Source organism: Petaurus breviceps, unplaced genomic scaffold, assembly GCF_028583685.1.
Source record: "Petaurus breviceps papuanus isolate PSGF00001 unplaced genomic scaffold, PetGlider_PUasm1.0 40, whole genome shotgun sequence".
Lineage (NCBI taxonomy): Eukaryota > Metazoa > Chordata > Mammalia > Diprotodontia > Petauridae > Petaurus > Petaurus breviceps.
The window spans coordinates 4,115,932-4,125,215 of record NW_027186315.1 but is presented as its reverse complement, the minus strand read 5'-3'; positions in this window follow the sequence as shown (position 1 = coordinate 4,125,215).

Genomic DNA, 9,284 nt, shown 5'->3' with positions numbered 1-9,284 from the left:
AATTGGCCAAATGGAAGAGATACAAAAGGTAGTTGAAGAAAACAATTAGAATTATATAAGTGGAAGCTAATGTCTCTATGAGACATCAACAAACAAAATCAAATGATTGAAAATAGAAAGAATGTAAAAGCTGTCATTCAAAAAACAACTGGCCTGGAATATATATTGGTCCATTTGAAAGCCAGGTTAAAAAAAAGAACCAGGATGGCATTTGCATAAAATCATAGAGGAAAACTGCCCTGACATCCTAGAATCAGAGGGTAAAATAGCCACTAGAATTATCCATCAATCATCTCCTGAAAGAGATACTAAACTGAAAATGAAATGGAACATTAAAAGCTGAATTCCAGAATTATCATATAAAGGAGAAAATATTGCAAGCAGTCAGAAAAAATTCAATTATCATAGAACCAGAGACAGGATTATGAAAGACCTTGCAGGTTCTACATTAAATGATTGGAGGGCTTGGAATAAGATATGCTATAAGAAAAAAGATCTTAGATTACAAATGAGGATCAGCAACCCAGCAAAAATGAGCATAATTTTTAGAGGAGGAGATGGATATTCAATGTAAAAATGATTCTTGGTTTTAATCCTAGCTCCTTTGACCTCCATAATATTATATTCCAAGCCCATCAATCCCTTAATATAGAAGCTGCTATATCTTGTGTTAGCCTGATTGTGTTTCCACCATACTCAAATTATTTCTTTCTGACTGTAATATTTTCTTATTGACCTGGAAACTAAGGAATTTGGCTATAATATTCCTGGAAGCCTTCTTTTTAGGATCTTTTTCAAGAGGCAATCAGTGTATTCTTTCAATTTCTTTATTACCTTCTGGTTCTAGAATATCAGGGCAGTTTCCTTGATGATTTCTTGAAAGAAGATGTCTAGCCTAAGTTTTTAATTATGGCTTTCAGGTAGTCCAATAATTTTTAAATTATCTCTTCTACATCGATTTTCTAGGTCGATGGTTATTCCAGTGAGATATTTCACATTGCCTTCTATTTTTTCTTCATTTCTTTGGATCTGATTTATAGTATCTTGATTTCTAATAAAGTCATTAGTTTCCAGTGGCTCCAATCTAATTTTGATTGTATTGAAAAATGTTCTTTTCAGTGAGTTTATGAAATTATTTTCCATCTGGGAAATTCTCTTTAATGGCATTCTTCTCCTCAATGGTTTTTGAATGTCTTTTGCAATTTGAGTTAGTCTATTTTTATGGTCTTGTTTTCCTCAGTCAGGATGTTGAATCCCTTTTCAAGATTTTCTTCCATCATTCTCATTTCTCTTCCCAATTTTTCCTCTACTTCTCTTACTTGATTTTCAAGATCCTTCTGTTGCCCCTTCCATGGCCTGTGACCAGTTCATATTTTTCTTGGAAGCTTTTGATCCAGCTTTGACTTTTTGTCTTCTTCAGGTACTATGTTTTTATTCTCTTTGTCTCCCCAGAAAGATTCTATAGTCTGATTTCACTTCCTCTCTTTGCTCATATTGCCAGCCAATTACTTGACTTTGGCTCTTTGCCATGGTAGAACTCTGCTTTCAAAGTGTAGAGTGCTGTGTCCCAAATTTCCAGGGTTTTGCAGAGCTGGTGTCAGAGCTGTTGTCAGAGCTATGAGAAGGGCATCTTCTCTACAGGTACCTCAAGTTCTGCCATGCTAGCACTCTTTACCTCAGGACCACCACCCAAGACTGTGACCCAGATTCAAGCAGGTCAAAGGAATAGCAATTCCACTCTGAATGGTCACTTGGTCCACCTACAATCTATAGCCCTGGAGCTCTGGAGGCAGTTATTCAGCAGTAGCAGCATCCACTTCCACCTACACCAACCCAGGGGCGGGGGTCTGACTGACCTCCTCTCTCATCCAGTTCCAACAGAGTTCCCTACTTACTTTTTCTTTGTAGTTTCCCTACAATATACTTTCTCTTTGGTGTTTATAGGCTGAGAAGACTGAAAACCACCATAGCTGCCAGTGATTAAACTGTCATGAAATCTGCACTGGTGAAACTAAAGTAAGTTCCTGCTTTTACTCTGCTATCTTTGTTTGCTCTGGCCCCCTCCACAAATGCATTGTTCATGGAGTCGTGAACTGATACAATAATTCTGCAGAGCAATTTGGAATTATGTCCAAAATGTTGTTGTTGTGTGTTTGTTCTTAATTCTCAAAGAGAACCATAACATTAGCTAGATGATGACATGACTTGCAGTTGATTTTTATTTCAGTGATGGAGGGCTATGCAAGGTCACCAGTTTCACTTTCTCCTCCAGAGACATCTGGGTCTAAGTTCCAGTATGACTAGACATGGCCCTAGATGCAAGGGGAGACCCTGGCCCATTTAGGCTAAGGCCTTTTCATGTTTATACTTTGAGTGCGATAAGATCCATTGACAGAAAAGACCTCTTTAAGCAATTAATGGAGAGATGGTCCTTTCCATTACAAAAAAATCAAACTGGTACGGCAAGACCCTCAGGCACCCTGGTCAAAAGAGAAACAGCTACTATTTAGGATTTACATTTATTCTGTGCTACAAGGGCAGGGACTTTTTGTCTAATCTCTTAGCTCCAGAGTGAACTCGATTTATCTCTTTGTCTTTCAGAAATAAATCTAGCCAGTAACCCCAAGGAAAATGGCAATGTTTGACCATAGGTGTATAATTTCTCCTGGTCATACCACCCCTAAAAGAAATCCTCCCTCTACTCAGACCATATGCATAATTGCAACTGTCATAGCAATGTGCCTATTTCCCAAGGCTGACATCAGTGCTTCAGCTCCCAGGAGAGATTTTGAGCGTACAGAATGAACTTTTCCTTTCCATAGCTCTCCCTGTACAAAATTATTTTTTGAATCTGTTTTGTGCTCACTTTCCTTCTCTCAGCATCTTGGTCTCTGAATGCTGAAAGGTCCACTTTGATAGGCTTGGCACTATAATGACAATATATAGTCAAATTTCAGACAGTCACTTGCCTGCATATACACTCATGAATTTGATCAGCTTAAATTGAGTAAGCCACAAAACTTTTGAATCTCTTTTTAAGTGAATGAGGATTTCCACATAAGGATATATTTTTGACTTAGTAGATTTTAAGTAATTTGAGATTCCTAAAACTGTTAGTGAGTCACAAGGGAAAGTATGCTACTGCTGCTATTGCTTTCAATTTAAAACCATGGAGGGAAGGTGTGTTTATCAGAGGCTTAAAAGGATAGTTTCTGAATGAATCATCATATCAAAAGAAGATACCCCTTGTGGCTGTATTTACTTTCAACTAGAAATAAATCTATTTAGTAGAAAGAGGAATGTGTGTACAGCTAATTGCTCAGAGATATACCAGATAAGATTGAAATATGTGCTATATATGCTGATGTTTTATCCAGTTCAACATGCATTTTTAGCATCCATCCAAAATCTTGACATTTATGGAGTAATTAAATCCTTTACTCATCCAAGTACATATCACAGTCCAGGCAATACTGTAATGACATAGATAGTATAGTAGTAAGTTTTAAGGTTGGAATAAAATTATGAGATGAGGAGATTTACTAGGAAAGATGGGTGACACCAATATAAATTATGCAAGATAAAAAGAAGCTTGCACTTATAAAGATAGTGAGACATTAAAAGGTTTTGATAAGTTTAATGACAAATTAATGACTTATTTAATTGATAGCTACTGTCATTAGAGGCTCAAAATATATGGACAGTGTTTGGTCCAATTGGCAGATTTATAAATTATGCCTTGCTCACTATTCATTTGGGTTAATATATTTCCAAAAGTGCAAAGTGCTGTCAAATTGCCTGTGGGATCTTACAGCTCCTTAAATAGGAATGTTGTGATAGAACAAGAGAGAAAATAATGTCACTATGATCCACACTGTTCCTTCCTCACTGCCTTCCTTGATAGGATTACTATTTAAATAAAAAGGGTGTTATATGGTCAACATAAAGTGTTGTATTTGAAAAAGCATTGATCAAAATCTAAAATATGTTTTAAAATTCACCATATTTTAGTTTGATTCATACTTGGTTGAAAAATCATATGTACAAAGTGTCAATTAATGAAGAATATTTTATTTAAGAGAAGACTTAGAAGATTCATCATCATTGACATCAAATATATACACACATATACATACATATACATATATATATATATAATTTTTTTTTATGCAGAAGAGGGCTTAGGCATGTAATGCAAAATTCTGCAATAGAGACATACCATTAAAATGTGGAAGATATAGGAGGACAGATTTTTTTCATGTGTGAAATAATTTAAGACTCCAAATTATAAAGCAAGTTAACTACCTGATTTCAGATCAAGATCACCTAAATGCATAAATTAGCTACTGGGTTCAGAGTAGTGACTGGTTAACAAATATAAGCTATTTTTGTCTTTCCTTATGTCATATAATTACAGATGAGAAAAAAAAATAGAGAGAAAATTGGGAAGCAATATTTAAATTGCATGAACTAAAACTGGAATTTACATATTTTGGGGGGTAGCATTCAAAATGTACACAGATTTATTCACAGAATATTTATTAATGGAGTACTTTATGCAAATAATTTTACTATGTATTATGGAATACGAAGTCATCTTATACATTGTTATAATTTTCTGTTATCTTACCATCCAAAGCTGTAAATGGTCAATACAAAATAAATGATTATTTGAATTTGGAAAAAGTTGAACATTATCATTTATTTTCGAATACAAATGTTCTCTAATTGTACACTGATATCAAGCAATGTATTTCAACCTTTCTTTTGTATATTCCATCAAAAAAAGATAAGAAGAAAAGAACGAGAATTTAGACACAATATTTTCACTCATGTAGTAAAGAAAACATGTGTAATGTAACCTAGCTCTCAAAATAGCAGATAAATATAAAGGTTTGGCATGGATATTTACGTATAATTTACATATTCTTCTCTGCCTCATTGTTGTCACAATTTTGACTTCTATAATTTAAATCAGAAGTCCTATAAATGGGGGCCATAGTTGATTAAATAAAACTGATAATGCCTGAGTCAATGTTGTGAAATAAGTATGAATATTTTAATTCAGAATAATATTTCTGAACAATGACCATGTAAACTTAGACCAGTGAATATAGAATATACTTCTACCATCCCTCTAATTGATGTCTGTATGCTTAGTGAATAACATATTTCAATAGTTTTTCTTTGTCTTAGATTATTGTGATTGTGTTTCAGAAATAATAATGCAGGAATGGTAAATTGTCTCATAAGGCACTAACAGAGACTATAATGTCTTTCTTATCGGGTGGGAATTTTCTCGAACTGAAAAAGGAAGAGAGAAAAATTTATACCTTTGTTCAATATATTGAGGTGATAGTTGATTTGCAATTAAGTTTAGACATATAAGCAACAAACAGTCAACTTGCATCTCAGAAGATCTCTCTGCTGGTCCCTATACAACTCAAGGCACTAAGAGTTTGAAGCTAATTTCAAAGAAGTTATCTTCTTCTCATGAATACTTTGCTGATGCTCAACTGATTATAGTCATATTCTAATGAATCTGAGTTCACAGAACCAGCCAAATACATGCCAGAACATACAGATATGCTCTACACTCTACATACCGTATATCTACAGAAGTAGATCACTGCTATGTGTTACCCCTTATAAAGAGAGTATGTCTGGATCAGAACAAATAATCACCATTTTAAAGATAACTGCATAGTTTAGCTGGTTCACTTTTCAAAACAAGTACTTTGCAAAAAGATCACCTGGACTATGGTAATATCCACATAATTGATCCCTCTGTTTCTTTTTCCACTCTTCAATCCTTCTCGTCAGCTGCCAAATTAAAATGGTTTGCATAGTTCTGACCAAGTGACTCAATTGCTCAAAAATCTTCACTGGTTTCATATAGCTTTTAAAATGTAATGCAAACTTCTTACGCTGGCTTTTAAAGCCTTCCACAATCAGTCTCTAATCTAGCTTTCTGGAATAATTTTACATAATTCTTCTTTGTGGATATTTCATTTAAACACAACTAACTTTCTTGGTGTTGCCCAAATTAAACATTCACTCAAGGCTCTACTCCATACCTAGAATATATTCCTTTTCGTCACTTCTTCGTCTTCATCCTCTTTCAAGGCTCAACTCAGATGTCACCTCCTAGGTAATGTTTGTCCTGATAACCTTATTGGATAACATTCTTTCTCTCCCAAAATTATTTAACATCTACTTAGCTGTGTTCATGCTTTATTAGCAAATAAAGAATAAGAAGTTGGGGGAAAAGCCTTTGTTTTTATCTTTAGTTTCATTTTTTAATGGATAACGCAAAATACTCACACTAGGCAAAGACAGATAGAAGTCTGCATCCTTGGAATGGACAGTTTCAGTGATGAGATTACAATCCATTTAAATATTCAAACAAATTCAATATTCAGCACAGTGACCTGATCATATTATATGTTTAATAAATGTCATTTGAATTGATTTAAATTAAAGTTTAAATATCTGTTGTGTGTGTGTTAATATCTTGATGAATAGAAACATATTTGGGAAAAAAAAAAAAACAAAAACGAAACTTTCTGATAACCAAGATGCAGGTTCAAGTAAAGAAGCTAATTTTTTAAATGGATATCTAATGTGAGGATCATGATACCACTATAAGGAAGAGAGTGCTATTTTAATGTCATAAAAGCATCCTCCAAAATGTTACCATGGTAAGGAGGCAATTTTAGCTACTCAGAGACAAAGCTAGCAGATCGTTATCTAAAGTAAGTTGCCAGTTTGAAAGAAGTCAGGTACAATCCTAGCAGCAGATTTCAACCTAGTGTCCACAGATGAATACATCTTAATATGTGAGAGACTCTTTAAGGGATGATCTATTCTTTTGCCTCAAGTTTTATTCTGCCTCATATAATTGGTAACTTTGTCATCCAGGATAAATCATTTAGCCTTTTTTAACCTCAGTTTCCCCAACAGGAAAATAGGGATTAAAATAGCTCATACTACACAGGATTATTGTGAGGATAAAAACCTGCTCGGGGCAGCTAGGTTCAGCAGTGAATAGAACACTGTCTCTGGAGTCAGGAGGACCTGATTTCAAATGTGACCACAGACACTTAATACTTACTGGCTGTGTGACCTTGGGCAAGTCACTTAACCCCAATCTCCTTGCCTTACCTCCTCAAACAAACAGAAAAAAATGCTACTCAGATCTTCCTGACTACTACTACTTTCCACTGTACCACCTGGTTGCCCCATATTAGTGGTACTGATAACAATAATGATGATGATTATCATGATGCTGGTAAAATAATAACAATAATAGCAAAAAATTGAAAAAAAATCAGAATTGAGAAAAGGAAGATCCTTAAAATAATAGATAACAAAGAATGTGTGGAATTGCAAAACTGCAAAACTTTGAGAAAATGTTTGAAAGTCAAAAGACAAATTTAGTACATTCTCTGGTACTCATTTTAAAATCACTATCAATAATTTTAAAAAAAGAGTCAAAATAAGCAATGAATTAGAAGAAAGCATAAATAAGGGACAAAATAATAAAATGAAAATATTCAGTTATTTTAATTATAAACAAGATCAGCAATAGAAAAAATACTTTTGCAAATGTACAAAATTAAAAATATGATTTCTTTACTAAGGTCTGTGTGTATGTATATATAAATATAGTATATAGAGAAATTATATTATATTTGTATCCACACATATGTATGCATGTATGTAGAACTTAAGTTTTAATTAGTATATGTTTTCTCTGTGATTTGGAGGATGACAAACTATAAAGTAGGAAATGAACAGGAACAAGAACAATCACACTATTCTACTCTTACACCCAAATTTCTACCACAGCCTGCTTATTGTATGAATTAAAAGTTGTTTATATAAAGGGGAAAATTATGTAGAATGGTAATTCAAAATTCCCCATGATTTCCAGGTTAATAATCTCTCCCAAGATCTTCTCCTATTTTCACTCTTCTCCTGGGCATATATTCTTCCTGTGAATAGAAATGTGTCCATGATTGACATTCGATCTGTATAAATTTCCAATCCACTATAAACTTTTCTTTATTCATAATTCAAATGCAAAAAAATTATACATCGTGGATAATGGCAAAAAATTGTATCAAAAACTGAATCTTCAAATAGGTTATCTCACCCTACAGGAGAGTAGGGGGGAAGGGGATGAGAGGAGGGATGATGGAAGGGAGGGCAGGCAGGGGGGAGGGAACTTTTAAGCACCCACTTTTGAAAGGGGACAGGATCAAAGTAGAGAATAGAACAAGTGGGGGTTGGATGTAGGGAAATATAGTCAGTCTTTCACAATATATACACTAAGGAAATGTTTTGCATAGCTATACATGTACAACCTATATTGAATTGCTTATCTTCCTAGTAAGGGTGGGTGATGAGGGAGGTAGGGAAAGAATCTGGAATTCAAAGTTTTAAAATCAAATGTTGGAAAATATTATTATTATTATTATTTTACATGTAACTAAGAAATAAGATATACGGGCACTGGGGCATAGAGATCCATGTGGCCTACAGGAAAGATGGAGGGGGCATGGGGGAAGATATGGGAGAGAAGATATTGGGGGAGGGGATATTCAGTGGGATCGCTGTTTTGGGGTGGTGAGTAGGGGAAAAGGGGAGAACATTTTTAACTCAAAATCTTGTGGAAATGAATAATGTAAATTAAAAAATTATATATATATATATATATATATATATATATATATATATATATATTCTCCCAAAATCTGAATCTTTATTTCATACTGCTTGACTTTTAAAAATACATAATGCATATTTTCTTCAAAGATGGTCTATTTTTCTATGTTTCCTTCTGAATGTCCTTATTTCCTATTCTCTATGTTAAAAAAATAAATTTTGTCAGTTTTAGTTTTGACCGATGGAAAGAAAGAAAGGCAGCAAGGAAGGAAGGAAGGAAGGAAGGAAGGAAGGAAGGAAGGAAGGAAGGAAGGAAGGAAGGAAGGAAGGAAGGAAGGAAGGAAAGAAGGAAGGAAAGAAGGAAGGAAAGAAGGAAGGAAGGAAAGAGGAAAGGATACAAGTAAGGACATTTTGTAATAAAAAACATAGGTAAGTAAAATTATTGAAGAATTACCACAAGTCAAACACACACACACATTTATTTGTTTTTTTTGTTTGTTTATTTATTATTTTGCCTTCTGGAGGGCAATTGGGGTTAAGTAACTTGCCCAAGGTTACACGGCTAGTTAATATGTGTGTATACATATATACATACATACATATATGTATATACC